At 31.9% G+C, this 24,136-nt stretch overlaps 1 pseudogene; it reads right to left on the bottom strand.

Moving 5' to 3' along the window:
- Positions 1-19,033: 19,033 nt before the first annotated feature.
- Positions 19,034-21,378, bottom strand: LOC149259086 (binding partner of ACD11 1-like; annotated as a pseudogene).
- Between the last annotated feature and the right edge of the window lie 2,758 nt (positions 21,379-24,136).

Genomic DNA, 24,136 nt, shown 5'->3' on the forward strand with positions numbered 1-24,136 from the left:
ATGGTTGATCATGGTTCACCATGGTCCAATGTCACATCGTGACAAATATTGTCTCAATATAAAACTCAACCATGGTCAACCACAGACACCCATGGTCCAATGTCATATTCTGACAAAGATTGTCTAAATGTTAAAATAAACCATGGTAAACCTCGGTCAACCATGTTTGTTTCGTGGTTTATAGTATTTATATAAAGGTTTATATACCTAGGGTTTATAATATTAATCCCTTGGGTTTAATATTATTCCCTTGGCTTTCTAAACATTTTTTTTTTTAGTATTGATCCATTGGGTTTATTATTTCCTTGGGTTTATAATATCTATATGTTGGCTTTATTATTCTAAGGGTTCATATTCTTAGGGTATAAAATTATTCATAGGGTTTATATTATTAATCCTTGTGTTTAATACTAATCCCTTGTGTTTATAATAATCTTCAACCATGGTCAACCATGTTTATTTTAGGGTTTATAATATTTATCATAGCACTTATATACGTTGGGTTTATAATAGTAATCCCTTGGGTTTAATATTATTCCCTTGGGTTTATATACCTTGGGGTTTATAACATTAATCCCTTGAGTTTTCTAATTCTTTTGGTTGGTAATACTAATCCCTTGAGTTTATAATTTTAATAATCATGCGCGTTTATCAATCCTTTGGGTTTAAAATATTAATTCCTAGGCTTTATTGATCCGTTGAGTTTTTAATACTAATCCCTGGGGTTTGTTGATCCCTTAGGTTTAAAATATTTATCCCTTAGGTTATTCCTAGGGTTTATAATATTAAACCCTTGGGTTTATTAGTACCCTAGGTTTATAATATTAATAATTTCGTGGGTTTATAATTTAATGCCTTGGGTTTATAATATTAACAATCCCTTGGGTTTATTAATCTAGTTTTTAATATTGATCACTTTGGTTTATTGATCCCTTAGGTTTAGAATATTTATCCCTTATGTATATTTAACCCTTAGTTTTATATTATTTATCCCTTCGATTTACTAATTCCTAGGGTTTATAATATTATACCTTTGGTTTTATAATATTAATAATTCCTTGGGTTTATAATTTAATTGATTGGGTTTATTAATCCCTTCAGTTAAAAATATTAATTGATAGGGTTTATTACTCCTTTGAGTTTTTAATATTGATCCCTTGGGTTTAACATATTTATCCCTTAGGTTTATCATATTTATCCGTTGGGTTTATAATATTAATAATCTCTTGGGTTTACTAATCCCTTGAGTTCTTAATATTGATCCCTTGGGCTTGTTGATCCCTTAGGTTTAAAATATTTATCCTTTATGTATATTCATCCCTTAGGTTTATATTATTTATCCATTAGGTTTATAATATTTATCCCTTGAGGAGACTAATCCCTAGGGTTTATAATATTAAACCCATGGGTTTATTAGTCTCTTGGGTTTATAATATTAATAATTCCTTGGGTTTATAATATTAATAATCCCTTGAGTTAAAAATGTTAATTACAAGGGTTTATTAATCCCTTGGGGTTTTAATATTAATCCCTTGGTTTCGTTGACTAGTAAGGTTTATAATATTTATCCCTTAGGTTTACTAAATCCTTGGGTTTATAATATTAAACGTTTGGGTTTATTAGTCAATTGGGTTTATAATATTAATAATTTCCCAGGTTTATAATTTAATCACATTGTAACAAAGATTTGTCAATATGAAAATCAACCATAGTGGAACGTCATATTGTCATAAAGGTTGTCTCAATATGAAAATGGACCATGGTCAACCATGTTTATATTAGGGTTTGTAATATTTATCTTAGAGTTTATATATGTTGGATTTATAATATTAATCCCTTCGGTTTAACGTTATTCCCTTGGGTCAGGGTTTGTAATATTCATCTTAGAGTTTATATATGTTGGGTTTATAATATTAATCCCTTCGGTTTAATTTTATTCCCTTGGGTCAATATATCTTCGTCTTTAGAATATTGATTCTTAGGATTTATTAGTCCCTTGCATTTTTAATATTGATCCCCTTGATTTGTTGATCCCTTAGGCTTATAATATTTATCCCTTGGGTTTATAATATTTATCCCTTAGGTTTATAATATTAGCCCTTGTGTTTACTAACTCCATGGGTTTATAATATTAAACCATTGGGTTTATTGGTGCTTGAGTTTATAATATTAATAATTTCTTGGGTTTATGATTTAATCCCTTGTGTTTATAATATTAATAATCACTTGGGCTTATTAATCCCTTGAGTTTTTAATATTGATCTCTTGGGTTTTTTGATCCTTTAGGTTTAAAATATTTATCCCTTATGTATATTTATCTCTTAGGTTTATGATATTTATCCCTTGGGTTTACTATTTCCTAGGGTTTATAATATTAAAACTTTGGGTTTATTAGTCCATTGGGTTTATAATATTAATAATTTATTGAATTATAATTTAATCACATTGTGACAAAGATTTGTCAATATGAAAACCAACCATGGTATATCGTGACATTGTGACAAAGGTTATCTCAATATGAAAATGGACCATCGTCAACCATGTTTATTTTAAGGTTTATAATATTTATCTTAGCATTTATATATGTTGGGTTTATAATACTAATCCTTTGGGTTTATATTATTCCCTTTGGTTTATATACCTTGGGGTTTGTAACATTAATACCTTGTATTCCAATTCTTTTGATTGATAATATTAATCCCTTGGTTTATAATATCAATAATCATGTGTGTTTATCAATCCTTTGGGTTTAAAATATTAATTCCTAGGCTTTATTAACCTTGAGTTTTTAATATTGATTCTTTGGGTTTGTTGATACCTTAGGTTAAAAATATTTATCCCTTGGGTTTATAATATTAATCCCTTAGGGTTATGATATTTATCCATTGTGATTACTAATTCCCAGGATTTATATATTAAACCCTTGGGTTTATTAGTCCCCTCGGTTTATAATATTAATAATTTCTTGGGTTTATAAATTAATCCCTTGGGTTTATAATATAAACAATCCATTGGGTTTATTAATCCCTGCATTTTTATTATTGATAGCTTGGGTTTGTTGACCCCTTAGATTTAAAATATTTTTCTCTTAGGTTTATAATATGTATCCCTTCAGTTTACTAATTCCTAGGGTTTATAATATTAAGCGTTTGGGGTTATAATATTAATAACTCCTTGGGCTTATAATTTAATCTCTTGGGTTTATTAATCCCTTGAGTTAAAAATATTAATTGATAGGGTTTATTAATCCTTTGAGTTTTTAATATTGATCCCTTGGGTTTATCAATCTCTTAGGTTTAAAATATTTATCCTTTATGTCTATTTAGCCCTTATAATATTTATCCCTTAGGTTTATCGTATTTATCCCTTTGGTTTTCTAATTCTTAGGGTTTATAATATTAAACCCTTGGGTTTAGTAGTCCTTTGGGTTTATAATATTAATAATTCCTTGGGTTTATAATTTAATCCCTTGCGTTTATTAATCCCTTGAGTTTTTTATATTGATCAATGGGTTTATCGATCCCTAGGTTTAAAATATGTATCCCTTATGTATATTTATCCTTTAAGTTTATATTATTTAGCCCTTAGGTTTATAATATTAATCCATTGGGTATATTAATTCCTAGAGTTTATAATATTAAAATCTTGGGTTTATAATTTAATCCCTTGGGCTTATAATATTAATAATCCCTTGAGTCAAAAATATTAATTTCTAGGGTTTATTAATCCCTTGGGTTTTTAATATTGAGCCCTTGGGTTTGTTGATTGCTTAGGTTTATAATATTTATCCCTTGGGTTTACTAAATCCTTGGGTTTATAATATTAAACGCTTGGGTTTATTAGTCACTTGGGTTTATAATTTAATCACATTGTGACAAATATTTGTCAATATTAAAAACAACCATGGTGGAACGTCACATTGTGACAAAGGTTGTCTCAATATGAAAATGGATCATGGTCAACCATATTTATTTTAGGGTTTGTAATATTTATCTTAGCGTTTATATATGTTGGGTTTATAATATTAATCCCTTCGGTTTAATATTATTCCCTTGGGTTTATATACCTTGGCATTTAAAATATTGATTCCTAGGATTTATTAGTCCCTCGTGTTTTTAATATTGATACTCTGGGTTTGTTGATCCCTTAGGATTATATTATTTATCCCTTGTGCTTACTAAATCCTTGGGTTTATAATATTAAACCCTTGGGTTTATAATATTAAACCCTTGTGTTTATTAGTCCCTTGACTTTATAATATTAATAATTTCTTGGGTTTATAATTTAATCGCTTGTGTTTATAATATTAATAATCATTTGGGTTTATTAATCCCTTGAGTTTTTAATATTGATCTCTTGGGTTTGTTGATCCCTTAGGTTTAAAATATTTATCCCTTGGGTTTATGATATTTATCCCTTGGGTTTACTAATTCCTAGGGTTTATAATATTAAACCCTTGGGTTTATTAGTCCCTTGTGTTTATAATATTAATAATTTCTTGGATTTATAATTTAATCACATTGCGACAAAGTTTTGTGAATATGAAAATCAACCATGGTGGAATGTCACATTGTGACAAAGGTTGTCTCAATATGAAAATGGACCATGGTCAACCATGTTTATTTTAGGGTTTGTAATATTTATCTTAGCATTTATATATGTTGGGTTTATAATATTAATCCCTTGGGTTTAATATTATTCCCTTGGGTTTATATACCTTGGCGTTTAAAATATCAATTCCTAGGATTTATTAGTTGCTTGCGTTTTTAATATTTATTCCCTCGGTTTGTTGTTACCTTATGTTTATAATATTTATCCCTTTCATTTAATAAATCCTTGGGTTTATAATATTAAACCCTTGGGTTTATTAGTCCCTTGAGTTTATAATATTAATAATTTATTGGGTTTATAATTTAATCTCTTGTGTTTATAATATTAATAATCACTTGGGTTTATTAATCCCTTGAGTTTTTAATATTGATCCCTTGGGTTTGTTGATCCATTACGTTTAAAATATTTATCCCTTCGGTTTATGATATATCCCCCTTGGGTTTACTAATTTAGTACTGTGCATTTATAATATTGACAATCCTTTTGGTTTATTAATCCCATGAGTTTTAATATTGGTCCATTGGGTTTGTTGCTCTGTTAGTTTTAAAATATTTATCCCTTAAGTTTATAATATTTATCCCTGCAGGGATTCAATAATAGAGTTCAGGCTTCTGTGATCCATATCAATTTAAAGAGAAATTTTTCGGCGAAAATCACAAGGAATAAACCAAATGATATTCCTTGTGATTTTCGCCGAAAAATTTCTCTTTAAATATTTATCCCTTCGGTTTATAATATTTATCCCTTTGGTTTACTCATTCCTAGGGTTTATTAATCCTTAGAGTTTATATTATTGACTCCTTGGGTTTGTTGGTCTGTTACATTTAAAATATTTATCCCATATGTATATATATCCCTTAAGTTTATGATATTTATCCCTTGGGTTTACTAATTCCTAGGGTTTATAATATTAAACCATTTGGTTTATTAGTACCTTGGGTTTATAATATTAATAATTCCTTGGATTTATAATTTAATCCCTTGGGTTCATAATATTAATAATCCCTTAGGTTTATTAATCCCTTGAGTTATTAATGTTGATCCCTTGGGATTGTTGATCCCTTAGGTTTAAAATATTTATCTCTTATGCATATTTATCCCTTAGGTTTATATTATTTATCCCTTAGGTTTATAATATTTATCCTTTGGGTTTATAATATTTATCCCTTAGGTTTATAATATTTATTCCTTGGGTTTACTAAATTCTTAGGTTTATATTATTAAACCCTTGGGTTTATTAGTCCCTTAGGTTTATAATATTTATAATTTCTTCGGTTTATAATTTAATCACATTGTCACAAAGATTTTTCAATATGAAAATCAACCATCATGGAACGTCACATTGTGACAAAGGTTGTCTCAATATGAAAATGGACCATAGTTAACCATGTTTATTTTAGGGTTTGTAATATTTATCTTAGGGTTTATATATGTTGGGTTTATAATATTAATCCCTTGGGTTTAATATTATTCCTTTGGGTTTATATACCTTTACATTTAATATATTGATTCATAGGATTTATTAGTCCCTTGCATTTTTAATATTGATCCCCTCGGTTTGTTGATACCTTAGGTTTAGAATATTTATCCCTTGGGTTTATAATATTTATCCCTTGCATTTACTAAATCCTTGAGTTTATAATATTAAACCCTTGGGTTTATAATATTAATAATTTATTGGGTTTATGATTTAATCTCTTGTGTTTATAATAATAATAATCACTTGGGTTTATTAATCCCTTGAGTTTTTAATATTGATCCCTTCGGTTTGTTCACCCCTTAGGTTTAAAATATTTATCCTTTAGGTTTATGATATATATCCCTTGGGTTTACTAATTCCTAGGGTTTATAATATTAAACCCTTGGGTCTATTAGTCCGTTGGGTTTATATTATTATTAATTCCTTGGGTTTATAATATTGATAATCTTTTGGGTTCATTAATCCCTTGAGTTTTTAATAGTGATCCATTGAGTTTGTTGATCTCTTAGGTTTAAAATATTTATTATTTATGTATATTTATCCCTTAGGTTTACTAATTCCTAGGGTTTATAATATTAAACCCTTGGGTTTATAATATTAATAATTCTGTGGGTTTATAATTTAATCCCTTGGGTTTATTAATCCCTTGAGTTAAAAATATTAATTCCTAGGGTTTATTAATCCTTGGAGTTTTTAATATTGATCCCTTAGGTTTGTTGGTCCCTTAGGTTTAAAATATTTATCCCTTATGTATATATATCCCTTAGGTTTATGATATTTATCCCTTGGGTTTATAATATTATTAATTCCTTGGATTTATAATTTAATCCCTTGGGTTTATAATATTAATAATCCCTTAGGTTTATTAATCCTTTGAGTTACTAATATTGATCCATTGGGATTATCGATCCCTTAGGTTTAAAATATTTATCCCTTATGTATAGTTATCCCTTAGGTTTATATTATTTATCCTTTGGGTTTATAATATTTATCTCTTGGGTTTACTAAATTATTGAGTTTATAATATTAAACCCTTAGGTTTATAATATTTATAATTTCTTCGGTTTATAATTTAATCACATTGTCACAAAGATTTGTCAATATGAAAATCAACCATGATGGAACGTCACATTGTGACAAAGGTTGTCTCAATATGAAAATGGAACATGGTCAACCATGTTTATTTTAGGGTTTATAATATTTATCTTAGCGTTTATATATGTTGGGTTTATAATAGCAATCCCTTGGGTTTAATATTATTCCCTTGGGTTTATATACCTTTGTTTTTATAACATTAATCCCTTGAGTTTTCTAATTCTTTTGGTTGGTAATATTAATCCCTTGGGTTTATAATATTAATAATCATGTGGGTTTATCAATCCTTTGGGTTTAAAATATTAATTCCTAGGCTTTATTAATCCCTTGTGTTTTTAATATTGATCTCCTAGGTTTGTTGATCCCTTAGGTTTATAATATTTATCCCTTGGGTTTGCTAAATCCTTGGGTTTATAATATTAAACCCTTGGGTTTATTAGTCCCTTGGGTTTATAATATTAATAATTTCTTGGGTTTATAATCTAATCCCTTTTGTTTATAATATTAATAATCACTTGGGTTTATTAATCCCTTGAGTTTTGAATATTGATCCCTTAGGTTTGAAATATTTATCCCTTATGTATATTTATACCTTAAGTTTATAATATTTATCACTTGGATTTACTAATTCCTAGGGTTTATAATATTAAACCCTTGGATTTATTAGTCCCTTGAGTATATAATATTAATAATTCTTTGGGTTTATAATTTAATTCCTTGGGTTTATAATATTAATAATCCCTTGGGTTTATTAATCTGTTGAGTATTTTATGGTGATCCATTGAGTTTGTTGATCCCTTAGGATTAAAATATTTATCCCTTATGTATATTGATCCCTTAGGTTTATAATATTTATCCCTTGGGTTTACTAATTTCTAGGGTTTATAATATTAACCCCCTGGGTTTATAATATTAATTATTCCTTGAGATTATAATTTAATCCCTTGGTTTTATTAATCCCTTGAGTTACATGCATTAATTTCTAGGGTTTATTATTCCCTTGAGTTTTTAATATTGATCCCTTGGGTTTGTTGATCCCTTAGGTGTGAAATATTTATTCCTTATGTATAGTTATCCATTAGGTTTATATACTATTTATTCCTTAGGTTTATAATATTTTTCCCTTTGGTTTACTAATTTCTAGGGTTTATAACATTAAATTGTTGGGTTTATTAGTCCTTTGGCTTTATAATATTGATAATCCCTTGGGTTTTTAATAGTGATCCCTTGGGTTTAAAATATTTATCCCTTACATATATTTATCCCTTAGGTTTATAATATTTATCCCTTGGGTTTACTAATTCGTAGGGTTTATTAATCCCTTGAGTTTCATAATTCCTAGGGTTTATTAATATTAATTCCTATTAATATTTTTAACATTAATATTGAGTTTACAAATATTAATTTCTAGGGTTTATTAATCCCTTAGTATTTAATATTTATCCATTCAGTTTATTGATCCCTTAGGTTTAAAATATTTATCCCCTATGTATATTTATCCCTTACTTTTATACTAGTTATCCCTTAGGTTTATAATATTTATCCATTGGATTTACTAATTCCTAGGGTTTATAATATTAATAAATCTTTGGGTTTATAATTTAATCCCTTGGGTTTATAATATTAATAATCCCTTGGGTTTGTCAATCCCTTGAATTTTGAATATTGATTCCTTGGATTTTTTGATCCATTATGTTTATAATATTTATCCTTGGGGCTTACTAATTCCTAGTGTTTATAATATTTAACCCTTGGGTTTATTAGTCCCTTGGGTTTATAATATTAATAATTCTTTGGGTTTATAATTTAAACCCTTGGGCTTATTAATCTCTTGAGTTAAAAATATTAATTCCTAGGGTTTATAATATTAATAATCCCTTGGTTTTATTAATCCCTTGAATTAAAAATATTAATTCATATGGTTTATTAATCCATTGGTTTTCTAATATTGATCGCTTAGTTTTAAATCGTTAGGTTTATTAGTCCATTCATTTTATAATGTTAATAATTTATTTGCTTTATAATTTAATCCATTGGTTTTATAATATTAATAATTCCTTTGGTTTATAATTTAATCTCTTTGGTTTATATTAATAATTTTGAAATCTGACAATCCCTCCTCCTTCAATGATTTCCACCCCATTTCCCTTTGTAACTGTCTGTACAAGATTATAGCAAAGATCATCGCTAATCACCTGAAGCCTATCCTCTCACGACACATATCTCCTGAACAATTTGCTTTCCTTTAGCACAGACAGATTCATGAAGCCATTGCCACTGCCTAGGAACTCCTCCACACTATGCAGGTGAAGAAGCATAAGGGTATGATTATGAAGCTGGACCTCTCAAAGGCCTTTGATAGAGCAAACTGGCTCTACATCAGATTGTTGCTGACCCACCTAGGCTTTCCTTATGCATATATTAAATGGATCATGAGCTGCATAAAAGATGTATCATACAGTGTGTTATTAAATGGGGAAGCTACATCTTTCTTCATCTCGGAGAGAGGACTCAGGCAGGGATGTCCACTCTCTCCCTTACTTTTCTTACTTATCATGGAAGGATTAAGTAGGACCATTATATCTGCCCGAGATAGAAATCAACTGGCAGGCATCAAGATATCTGAGAATTTTTTCCTCACTCATCTGTTGTTTGTTGATGACATTCTCATTTTTTTAAATGGCAGCATTGGAGACACCACGGTCCTCCAGAACATCTTCAATCTTTTTCAACAGGCTACTGGGATGATAATAAATGATAGTAAATCTACGATTACTACATTTGGATGCACACAACATGAGATTATATATACATCACAGCGCTTCCCCTTCACCTCACTGAACCTGGCAGATGGTCTAAAATACCTAGGATTTAGGCTAAAGCCTCTCGAATACAGGATAGCGGACTGGACATGGCTCATTGCCAAAGTGGAAAAGTGCCTACAGGTATGGTACCATAAATATCTATCCCGTGCAGGTAGATTGGTCCTCATTAAAGTTGTGGTTGAAGCCACTCCAGTCTACTGGATGACCCTGACTTGGATACCGAAAAGTATTTTAAACAGACTACAAAGTATATGTTGCAGATTCTTATGGAAGGGTAACCAACCGGGTAGACTTTTCACCTGGGTCAAATGGGATACAATCGCAAAGCCGAAGAGATGGGGAGGATGGAGCATCAAAAGGCTCGATCTATTTTCCAAAGCACTGGCGGCAAAGATCGGCTAGCAACTTATTACCACTAATAGTCTCTGGTCTCGGGTTGCACAAGTGAAGTATATCTGGCCCATGAACCTGATGGACTAGTTCAGACAGCAGCCTGGAACTAGTAATAACATATGCAATATATGGAAAGCAGTCATAAGTACACTACCTCTCCTTCGTGAAGGCATTACGTGGCGTATTAAGGAGGGCAATGCTGTTCGTATCGGTACAGACCCTTGGGTAGGCTGTGGTAATGCACACAGACTACCAGCAGACTTGATAAGGCATTTGCACAGCAAGGGTATCACCCATATCAAACACATAGGTGACAACAACAACTCCTCCTTTCTTCAGCAGGCATGGAAATTGGCACTGGAATTGGACATCCCTGTTCAGTGGCAGCAGGATTGGTAGGAATACATGGATGCTCTCACCCAGGCACACATCTGACTCACTGAAGGACCGGACGAGATCATATGGGCCTTTGCCAAACATGGTGTATATACTCCGAAAGAGGGATATATCAGACTAATGGAACCATACAAGCCTCAGATCATTCTCCCGACTTGGAAACTGCTCTAGAAGCTTAAGGTACCCCCCCGCACCCATTTACTGATGTGGAACATCCTTTCTGACAAGATCCCTACAGGGACAAATCTGATGAAAAAATCGTTTCATGCCCCTTCCTGGTGCCACCTGTGTCGCAATGATGAAGAAAGTACTGAACATCTTTTCCTACACTGCCCCTCCTCTAAGGAATATTGGAATTCCATCATCACTCACTATCCAACATTGAATAACTGGCATGGGCACAATATTCTGGATGCCTGGAGTACATGGTGTCAAAACCAAAATGGAAAAGCCAAAAACATGCCTCTACTTGTTTGTTGGTCTTTATGGATTTCCAGAAACCAGTCTATTTTCATCCACAAATCCCCTCATTGGCCTGCCATCTTGCTACATACCATTGCTAATTTCGATCTTCTTCCTGAGGAGGATCCCAACACCCCTCCCCGCACCATCATACCTGAAATCATTGATAAATCTAAGCCCTAGGCATACTTTGATGGCTCTGTGCAGGAGGCGGGATGTGGGGGAGGAGCCATTCTCTACCTTAATGATAAACATTACTTCAAGATCCAAATAAATTTAGGCAGGGGAACTAATAATTTTGCTGAACTCTGCACTGCAAAACATCTCATTCACTTTGCATTGGAAAAACATTGCAGACATCTACATCTATTTGGTGATTCTAAAATCGTTTGTAATTGGTTGAATGATGCATCACTCTGTAATGCATTTTCATTGAGGCACATTTTAGAAGAAGCAAAAATATTGATATCATCTTTTGACTCCTTTGCTTGTCGCCACATTTACAGGGAGAAAAATTCAGGGGCAGATCACCTATCCAAAGAGGCAGTGCTTAGACAAGGAAACGACTAGTTGATACAGGAAGAAATTGATGGGACCTTCCACCAGCATTACCACAGACCCTTTGTGGATCCCAGAGTCAATGGGCTATAAGCCCCATATCTATTCTGATTATCTTGTATATAACATGTACATATTTACTTTCTTGGTACACAAATAGGACTTTGGTCGCTATCTAGTTTTTGATACTTAGTTTTTCACTCTCTGTGAAGAGACTGATATAATTTTCATTTTGCTCACTCTATGTTAGCAAGCAGGCATAGATATAGTACAGCAGACTGCAGACTCCCTGCGTGGAGACATAACAACCTCTTTTCTCTTTTTGGTCTAAAGTTCATGAAACTTGACAGGCAACTCTGCCTCCATATGCATATGCGTTAGCATCTACAAAATGTAATTTCTTATATATCAATAGAAATTACGACTTTTTTCCATGGGAAAAAAAAATCTCTTCGATTTATAATATTAATAATCCCTCGGGTTTATAATTTAATCCCTTGGGTTTATAATATTAATAATCCTTTTGTTTTATAATTTAATTTCTTGAGTTTATAATATTAATAATCTCTTGGGTTTATTAATCCCTTGAGTTAAAAATATTAATTCCTAGGGTTTATTAATCCCTTGGGTTTTTAATATTGATCCCTTAGGTTTAAACCCTTGGGTTTATTAGTCCCTTGTGTTTATAATATTAAACACTTTAGTTTATTATTCCCTTGGGTTTATAATTTAATCCCTTGGGTTTATAATATTAATAATCCCGTGGGTTTATTAATCCCTTGAGTTAAAAATATTAATTCCTAGGGTTTATTAATCACTTGGGTTTTTAATATTGATCCCTTAGGTTTGTTGATCCATTAGGTTTATAATATTTATCCCTTGGGTTTACTAATCCGTTGGGTATATAATATTAATAATCTCATGAGTTTGTTAATCCCTTGGGTTTAAAATGTTAATTCCTACGGTTTATTAATCTGGTGTGTTTTTAATATTGATTCCTTGGGTTTGTTGATCATTTATGTTTATAATATCTATCGCTTGGGTTTACTAATTGATTGGGTTTATAATATTAAACTCTTGGGTTTATTAGCCACTTCGGTTTATAATATTTACAATCACATGCGCTTATTCATCCCTTGGGTTTAATTAATTGCTAGGGTTTATTAATCCATTTTGTTTTTAATATTGATCCCTTGGGTTTGTTGATCCCCTAGGTTTATAATTATATTCTCTTGTGTTTACTAATTCCTTGGGTGTATAATATTAAACCATTGGGTTTATTGGTGCCTTGGGTTTATAATATTAATAATTCCTTGCATTTATAATTTAATCTCTTTGGTTTATTAATCGTTTGGGTTTGAAATATTTACTCATAGGGTTTATTAATCATTTTATTTTATTTTATAATATTACTCTATTAGATTTTTCGATTGTTGGGTTTATAATATTAATAATCCCTTGAATTAATTAAACTATTATTATTCGTAAGTAATAGTATAATATTTTTTTAGTTTAATATATAATCTATATATTTTTTATATTTTCAATTTACTTAAGTGAATATATGAAACATATTAACAATTATATTAATAAATATATAATAATAATATTTTTTGATTTAATATATAATCTATATATTTTTTATATTTTTAATTTATTTTAAATAAAAAAATGAAAAATATTAACAACTATATTAATAAATATATAATAATTATTCACCATATTGATGAGAGATAAATACACATTATACATAATAAAAAGATAATACAAAATACTATTATTATGTACATTATACATAATAAAAAGATAATACAAAATACTATTATTATGTTTATGTGAATTATATTATAGGTTGAATTATAATTATTTATATATTAACAAAATATTATTTTATATATATATATATATAAAAGTTTAATATGTAGTGGATATATAGTTAACATTCTCCAAATAAATATATAAAATATATAAAATATATTCATAAATATATAATAGTTAAATATGATAACATAATAGTGACAATCAATATATGTTATTAATAGTAAGTAAATTTTATTTTATGTTATATGTGGATTATATTATAGTTTTAAATATAACTATTAATATATTAACAAAATTTGATGTAATAACTAATATTATATTAATATACATAATAGCTTTAATATACTAAGTATAATTATATAAATATAAAATAGTATGGCTATTATTGTTTATATAGTAAGAAATAGTTAGCTCTTAATAAAATACACCTAAGAGTTATTAATGTGGTGGTGCCTATCAACGTATATCAACCACATTGGTAATGTGGTTGTAGATGTATTTTATATATGCATATCGGGGTACATCAACCACATTGGTAAATGTGGTTGTACTAGTATTTAAATGTTTTGTATAGCTATTTTTTATATTTATTTTCAGATTTTTAACTTTTTGTTTGTTTGTTTTGGTTGACATAAGCAAAATTTCAACTTTGATGACATATGGACAAGGTTACACATCATACTGGACTGTGGAATGAGCCTCTTGGCTCAACAAGAAAACAAAAAAAATAGTTCGTTGTACAATGATCAAGGCACTCCAATTATATAAGAGTCTAATTTCTGTTTATTTAACAACCTAAAAAAGCCATTAAAATCATTCCAAGATAAATCATTGAAGAGCACCTGTAGCTCACGAAGTGCCAAACATCGCTAGGCGTACATACTTTTGAATGTTTTCACTGCTAAATCGACTTCGAAGATCATGTTCATTCTAGAGGTGTGTAACCCAAGTTTGTGATTCGTATCAGGTCAAGGCTTTGAATGGGGAAAGACTCAATTCATTGGGAAAAAGTAGGTTGAATGACCTTCAAAACAGATCCCTTCAGGGTGAATTTGTGGGCATAACTATTGTCTCATTTCCTGAAGTCATGTGCAAGAGTAATGTTCGGTGAACTCAAGGAGAGTAGAATTAAAAGAAGAGAACGAATAATGAAATGAACGGATATATATTAAATTATCTAAATTGTCTATTTATTGTTATTTTAGAATGAGTAACTATTTGAACAATCAATCAGAAGAAAGAAATAAAGAAATAATTTTAACATCCATGAAGCTAAAGATAGCCTAGGGGACAAGTTGCTTCTTCATCTGTTTAATGTATTCAACCCTTTTTCTATGAAGCTTCACAATAAATGCTCCCAGCTTCTCGACCAACCCCTCACTAAATAGATTATGCCAAGAGCTAGCTGCTAACATATCTTCATAACTTTCTCTATTGTGTTTGAAGGCCTTACATTTTAAAATGAAATGCTTTTTTTGTTTCCACTTTTTCCGAAGAATAAAAAATGCGTACTCTTTCCTCTCACACTTAGTCCTTAACTGAGCAATAAAAGTTTTGGCTCTCCAAGAGATATTGACCTCTATGTATGCTTTTGGTTGATGACTATGAGTAGGATTAAACACTTCAATATAGTACTTTTTCTTTCTTCCTAGCTCCTTATCCCAAGTACGCGTATGGAACTTATTCATAACAAAAGCTTTTATTTCTTCGATGTTTATGGGACAAGTGTTTAAACAAATACCCCATTTATTAAACTCTTTCTTATTTTGCTGCATCCAAGTTTTTTTTTTTTGTTTTTTCACAATTTGTCATTAAAGACAACCTTAGGCCATCTACCCTCTTCCATTTGCTCAATTTTTTAAAAATACCTTATGAATCGCACCATAGAAATTGCTTCAATAGGAGTAACCCCTATTTCACTTAACAAGATACCCATGGGATGACTCTTATCTATCCAATGATCCTAGTTTAACAAGGTCACATTCTACTTTGGTAATTTCATAATTTCATTTTAGAAATCTGGGTGGTAGCTGTCAAACTTCAAGATTTTGTGTGCCTCATAATTATGCCTCGTGTTGAATCCATTTCCACCATAAAAAAATGGTTCAAACACCCAAAATATTAGATTTTTTTATTTTAAAACACATTATCGAATTCCAATAATTTTTTTGTCATCCTGATAAAACTAATTGTGGCATCCATAGACAACACCCATCTAATGTGCCCACCATCCTTGTCAACATGGATGGAACTTCCTTCCTATGCGAAAATGGTTGGTGTGAGAGATTGTGCTTCAAAATTACCACTGAGAACAAGGATAATGGCTCCAAAAAAGGCCGTAGTCTAACTAGCTAGACGAATTGCCTAGAAAGTTATGGAAATTCCGGTCATATTTAGAGAAAATATGGGCAAGGATTTTTGTAAATCCAAGTTATAGTTGTTAAACTTCAAAATTTTAGGTGTCTTAGATGTTTTTGATGGTGCTGAATCCATTTCCACCATCAAAAACATGATTGAAACATTGCCTCTACAAGATTTTTTGAAACATTTTTGCCCGAATTCTAGCCACTTTTGACTGTCCGGGCAATTCCTCTGCCTTGGTAGGTGACTCCCCAAATAAGGGTTGGTGTAAGAGATCATGTTTGAAAATCGCAAGTGACAACAAGGGTAATGGATCCAAATGAGGGTTGGTGTTAGAAATTACGTTTGAAAAATACAACTGATAACGGTTCGAAATGAGTGTTGGTATCAGAGATTGTGTTTGAAAATGACAACGGGCAACCGAATAACAGATACAAATGTGAATTGGTCTCAGAGATCATGTTTGAAAATTACACTGGCAACACGGCATTCAACGCATGGACGACAAAATCAACAAATGAAATTTTCACAACTTTTATTTTTAAGATAGAAAATCTTTCATATTAAAAAGTTCTATTAAATCTTATTTTTAATTCGAGTGTTTTGAAGGCCGTGAAATTTATTTTAATGTAGTGCTGAATAGGTAATGGACCTTGAAAGTTACTATCATTTTCACTAGATGTTGCAAAGGAAACGCCGTAAGGCATAAATTGAAGAACACAAATACAAAAAAAGAATACTTTATAAAGAATAAAAATATATTGAACGCTTAAATCAATGCCCCATTAACTGGAACCACTTAGTAGACATATCTATCAACATTAGGATTATACACAATGATCAAGAAATTTCCCATATACAAAAAACACCTTCCATAACAACCTTTCGTCACATCCACATTTTAAAAAATGCCTTGGAACGTGATTGGAATCTCCCATATTGCCTTTTTCATTGTGCAGATAAATCTTCCATATTGCTATTTTCATCATGAATATTGTTAGTTCATTGATGTAAAGTGTTAGTGTGTTAAATACAATATTATAAGTTTGACAAGAGAAAAACATTCCTCAATTAGCATAATATGCATTTTTCTCTCACCGTGTATTTTCAGTCAAAGAGCACAAGTAATAGATTAACATGTATTTTCCCTTCATTATTTTCATCATAGAGCCAAGAAATCTACGCCTTATCTATAAAGTAACAAAAACATTTTGGGATACGTTTAATATTTCAAGCCAGTGTCTAAACTATAAAGTAACAAATTTTTTTGAAATAAATTTAATATTTTAAGCAATTGACTAACCTAATTTAATAATTGAAAAATTCTCAAAGATGAATTATACTCCATAATAAGAGAGCCAACATTGGAGCCCATGCTTTCACTAAAACCAAAAGAAACACAACCACTTGTTAAGAAGAAATTCAAGTAATAATAATAAAACAAAAATAATAAACATTAAAGTATAAAATGGTATTTCCAACACACAGGTATAAATATACATGCTCTATGTCCATTGTTAGATTAAATGGGTGTGGAGAAAATTAGTAGAGAACACAAAATTGTATTTCTAATTAGGAGAGGGGTGGAGAAATGCTTTAAATGCGGGTTGTTGTCATTCTAATGAAACCCTTTGCAAAGGGGATGTTAAGATTCTGAGAGAGAAGCTAGGCTTGGTAGAGAACACCTTCCTTGTGAAGACAGAATGTCAGTGTTTGGTTGCTCAGAGTTGTTCTCCTAAAAAAAGGGGCAGATGAGTTTTGAAGATTTGCAGGACGACTTATAGATCTATGAAAATTCCTTCCATATAGATGCTTGGCATCTTCTATTTCTGACCAATGTAAGTTTATGACATATTATATGAAAGTTGTGACCGATACCTCTCACATTATGAGCCATTTATGATGGGAGATTCACATGCTAAGTAGGGAACATCTCTTGAGGAATGATTATTTGTTATATTGGCTAATGATTCCTTTGATAGAGAGATATTTTTGTAATTTCTGTTTCCTTTCTTGTCAAGTCAAGTTGCGAGAGCATTGTAGTTAGGCTTATATATAGCTAGAATGAGTAGAGTGAATCTACTGAGAGGGTGCCTCAGGCTTTTGAGAAGCCATTTTAATCCCTTCACGACAGTGGTGTAACTTTTATATTGTGTGGATAAGAAAATATTAACTATTGTTTCAAACTACGCGGTGTAAGTTTTATATTGTGTGGATAAGAGAATATTAACTGTTGTTTCAAACTACTGTGTGTTGTCCACTATATTCATGTTATTGAATTATTAGATCTATTTATCTTCTGATATGCCATGTTTGTGGTCTTTGAGTTCACCATTCAACAAATGTATTTAGACATATTGGAAATTTTGATTGAAGTTTTAGTATTGGAGTTTTTTCTCTTATCATGGAATCATCACAATGATCACTATAAATTATTTGAATAAACTATCATACAAGAAAATAAAGAAATTCAATGGAAATACAAGGCAATCTAAACATTCTTATCATGAAGAAAAATAGGCATATGCATTTCTAATAAAAATCCCTTATTCTCCACGGTGCAATCAACAATAATTGTATAACACCTTGCAAGCTTAGCATAGTCATTCAAGAAAATGCTTACCTCTGATAGATGAATCCACAGAGGTGATATTTGCACCGTAACGAGGTTTTATTTTCCCTGTTTCTTAAATTTCATTTCCATAACATATATTTGAAACCAATTTATCTAATAAATTTCATTTACACTACCTAAATAATTTAAAGAGAGTCCTTAATCTATGGGATCTTTCCATTTGAACCATCCTTATTTATGACATATTATTTGTAGGTCATAGATATTCCACAATATCACATATTCTCACCAATGACTTTGATTCTACACAATATCACACATTCCCACCAACGACTTTGACTCTACCCCACGTAGCTGCATGGTCATGATTACAGAAGATGCTTTCAAATATTTTTAGCAGTTTCTTACACACTCACATGTCCTTATGGACAAGAACTTACAACATTACATACATACTTAATTATGAGACAGATAAACCTGAAGGCCAACACCACTACATTACAGTTCTAACTTGATAGTGCCATAATACTTCAAGTCTACTTCTTTGCTGCATTATTCCTATTACCAAAATTAGCTTAGCTTTGGCTGCCCTGTCAAGAACCCCAACAACCATCAGTGCTCCTGTTGCAAAATAACTGTTGTTGACAGCTGTTGTTCCTGTGTTGCAAGCTGCATGCCCAGCTATAATCAAAGCTTCTTTTGATATCTCTATGAAGAATTTGCCAAAATCTACCACTTTTGCTGCAGCAGTGTCCATCACTTGATACTTCTCGTCTAACTCTTTGGCTTTGCTTAAAGTATCTTTTCCTAGGGTATAACCTTTTGAAAGCATTGTTGTAACCACTTTTACTGCTTGGTCAGCAAAATGGAACAAAAAATCTTAGTTTCTTATCAAGGACTTCAAACTGTCCAATAACAATAATGTTAATATCCTCAAAATATCATAGGCTAATTGAGAAAATCATTTTTCAGTCTAAGAAGTATGACTTTCTAAATTTTGATGTAATATCTAAATTTTACTTTTCTCCATTGGTAAGGTAGGTGGCCTTTTTAAGCTACTTCTATTCTACAAAACTACAGGAATAAGTAGAATTTAAAGGGTAGGATCTTCCTTCTCTGCAAATAGTTATTTATAGAGAGTTTGTAAAGCAAGATTACATTTAAGACTTTTTCTTACAAAACAGTCAAAATAAATGAAATTTGTTTTTCATTATTTTCCTTTCCTTTCACAAGTAAAATCTTATTCTATGTTACTCTCAATATCCTTGACCAAAATGGCCTTTGAGGTAATCTACATGATCCAATATTGATCTTGGAACTATAGAACATGAAAAAAGTATTGTCATTTACCCATGAATGGTACTCATTTATCAAAGACCTCAAAACAGAATTGAAAGATCAGACATTTAAACAAATATACAGAGACCATAAAATTGATTTGATACAAGAACAACTATGGTAGGGTAAGAAAGGTCTAGATCTAAGTGCAGTATTAATGCTATTTTGAGGAAATAGATTTCTTCTTAAATTTATTTGAACATTGTTCCTCCACATATAAAAATAAATAAAAAATATAAAAGAGTAAAAATAAGTAAATGAAAATACTCCTAATGTGTTGCCCTCTTCATGAAATTTTATCATTTTCTTTTCCCATTGATTAACTGCCTCCTCTGATCCTCCCCATGGCACTATATACACCTCCTGATTTAGGATTGTTGCTCCCTGGTTCAAAAATGCCAAAAACATCAGAAACCTACATTTTTTTTCACTTTTTGTATTTTTACCAGAAAACCAAAACTATATTCAGAATGCCATGTCAATCTGAATGTGACTATCAGTAAAGTTACATCTTGAATTCCATCTCTTTATAGCAAATTCAAATCCCAACCAAAATCCACTTGTAACAAAATCACAACAGAGAATTTACCCTTTAAACCTTACAATTGCAAACACTGATAAACTAAGAAAATCATACTTACACTAAGAAGGATAGCAGTTTCTAAAGCATAGGGTTCCTTGATAGTCACTAAAGCAACTTATGTCCACTTCCCTGTCCTATCACCACCCAAAAAATATAATCAGGCACTGGTTTTGGCCAGTTAAGGTCCGCTGTTACACAAACCTTAAGTATGTATATCAATGAAAATCCTCTAGTGTTATCCAGTTTTATCAGGAAAAATATACACCAGGACTACTGCCAGGCTTGATATTTCCTGACTCATTGATGTCAAGTCTTACTACATCCAACAAGTTTTCCATGAATCACTTCTCTAATTTTGATAACACAAAAATAATATTGTGACTGCACTCTATTTCTCAACCAATTCTTAATAGAACACTTCTCTGCAACTCTAATAAAACACAAGTTGACAACTAATCACTTCTCTAATTTTGATAACACAAAAATAATATTGTGATTGCACTCTATTTCTCAACCAATTATTAATAGAACACTTCTCTGCAACTCTGATAAAACACAAGTTGACAACTATTATGCTCAATAGATATTGCAACAAAAAAATAATATTGTGACTGCACTCTATTTCTAAACATATTCTTAATAGAACACTTCTCTGCAACTTTGATAATACACAAGTTGACAACTATTATGCTCAATAGATATTGTAGAAATTGGAAAGCAACACTTTTACATAAAACTCAGTCAAGAAATCCAACACCCACCTCTCTAATTTTATGTTCTTTACTGTGCCACAGTATGAGAAAAACTGCTTAACATCCTTAACTGTTGCTTTGGTAGAAAAATTACAGACCTGGACTGTGTAACCATCTGTAATGGCCATTGACAACACTTGGAAGTATCTGTTATGCTATGATTCACAATCTTCTTCTCAGAATTTTAAGTGAATAGCAAACACACGGATATGATATATATATTGTGACACTAAATAGTAACCAAAGGAAGATTGATTAAATTAACAATAATTGTTTTATTCATTATCAAAAGTTTTGATTCAATGCAGTATTGGGCCTCCAAATCTTTTTTTTCCTTAGTCTGAAGTGTATCCATCGATCACTGTGCAATCTTTGAAGATGCGTTGTTGAATGTCATCGTTCAAAATGAAAAGTGCAAAGCATCACAGCATCACAGTGAGCTGCTTTTTTTGTAGCGCCTGATAGGGAAATGGATAAATATTATTTATATTGGTTTGCAGTAAGAGGGAAATTATGAAATTGTGTGTTTAGAATACAGTCATGTGGTATTTTATGATCAGCATAGATTTACTTAAAATATTGCAATTCAATTTTAAACGAAGAAAATAAGACAAAAAAAGACATTGCAATTCAATTTACAGGAATGGAGCTATGTCAATGAAATTAAATCCATTAACCTATAGTCAGAGTGATCGAATGCAAAGAGTTCGAAAATAATTTTACTAGAGCCAAATGGTGTGCCCCTAGGCTTTCAAATGCAACAGATTCAGAAAATCCAGATTGATTCGAGGGAGCCCTCCAAATCCAATCCAAAACCCCACTCCCATCTTCAATGTGACCAACTTTACCGCCAAGTTCTGAGGAATTTCATCCCCAGAAAAATGCTCCCAGTGGCCACCATCCAGAACCTCTGACAGATGAATCCACAACAACATATCGACCAACTTTACCGCAGGTTCTGAGGAATTCCTTGTCTAGAAAAACACTCCCAGTGGCCACTATTCGACCATTGTTGGCATTTTCTATCACGGAGATGAGATGGTCATCGCCCAGATCCAACAGTGAGATAGGCAGCAAAGGATCGATGCGAATGGAATTTATGCCTCTGTGAATTAAATCTAGGTAGATTGCGACTCGGAGAGGCCTGGTGAGAGCCACTGGTTGAAGAATATTTCTGTAAAATTGATTCACAATTCAATGGTTTTATTGATTACTTGTTGCATAGCCATTGGCGTCACTGCACATAGTATTGTTGTCCATTAAGTCAATCCCAGGAGGCGCAGTATTTTTTTATATCCATCTCTCGAACATTGTGGAGATTTCTGCATTTGTGAAAGCCATTTATGGAATTAGTACAATGCTTTGCTGCCCATGAAGTCAACACCACCCGACACCTTGTGGACATTTCTGCATCTTTTGAAAAGCATTCAGGGAATTAGTATGGTGTAACATCCCATACCCAATTCGAATTACCTGTCAAGAAAGAAATCAGAGTCAGAAATGGAAATCAACGCCGAGATTCATAAGCAGCAGAAGCTAATCATTAAATAGTCCAGGAGTGGGAAGGCGGGACAGAACTGCGGTCCAAGTACTGTGATAGAGAGCTCATAGTGTTTCCCAACCTTCAATTGATGACCCAAAGCCGAAACTAGAAGTGAGGCCAAAACTGGAGTCAGAAATGGAAATCAGTGCCGAGATTCATAAGTAGTAGAAGCTAATCATTAAACAATCTAGGAGTGGGAAGGCGGGACAGAAATGCGGTCCAAGTATTGTGATAGAGAGCTCATTTGCTAGTTGCTGGAAGCAACATTGTAGGAAGTTACAGTTTTCCCATCACTGGTGGTAACCTTGAAGGAGAGGCTCTGCCCATCAAGGTAACTGTTGCTCTGCCAATTTTGGCCCGAGTTCTGGGACATTGGCTTCCATCTAGTCTTGGCGCCTTTGACAGCAACAGCCTCAACGTCGCTTTCTCCACCAACATTGGTGATGAAGACCAAATTGAAGTATGAATGACCATTAATGGTGAAACAAATTCCGCCCTTTCTTTGACAGGGTACCCTGAATCAAGAAACCAACAGCAATTCAAACCCCATATCAAGAAACTCAAAACAAATTTTTAACAGAGCACTGCCTCTAGTTCAAAACCCACATCAAGAAACTCTAAACAACACTAAAGCTAGTAGATATAGACAAAATCCACAAACCTTTTGTATTGAACAGGGACGATTCTAGCCCAAAACTTAGCAATGTGCTGAAAAACGGGCTCCGAGAGATCAAAGTGTTGGTGCCTTTGACAGAAACAGCCTCAACGTCGCCTGCTCCACCAACGTTGGTGATGAGGACCAGATTGAAGTACGAATGACCATTAATGGTGAAATGAATTCCGCCCTTTCTTTGATAGGGTACCCTGAATCAAGAAACCGACACCAATTCAAACCCCATATCAAGAAACTCAAAACAAATTTTTAACAGAGCACCGCCTCTAGTTCAAAACCCACATCAAGAAACTCTAAACAATGCTAAAGCTAGTAGATACAGACAAAATTCACAAACCTTCTGTATTGAACAAGGACGAATCCAGCCCAAAACTTAGCAATGTGCTGAAAAACTGGCTCCGAGAGATCAAAGTGCTCCAGAGGAGGATTGCACCAACCACTTCAATTGATGACCCGAAGCTGAAACCAGAAGCGAAGCCAAAACTGTTATGGAGGATCAAATTTGCGTTGGTCAGGCGGTTAGGGAGTTGTAACTACCTCAGCATAATCGAACGACTCAACATGGCTCAATCGTCTAACATATCATCTAATGGTGCAAAGTAATGACACGTAGGCAGAGAGCAAAGTTTATTTCAGAGGGAACGCCTTACGGCGTAACTAGTGTGTAGTA

This window comes from Pinus tabuliformis, chromosome 6 (genome assembly GCF_031772625.1).
Source record: "Pinus tabuliformis cultivar Carrire ecotype Pingquan chromosome 6, CPIR1, whole genome shotgun sequence".
Lineage (NCBI taxonomy): Eukaryota > Viridiplantae > Streptophyta > Pinopsida > Pinales > Pinaceae > Pinus > Pinus tabuliformis.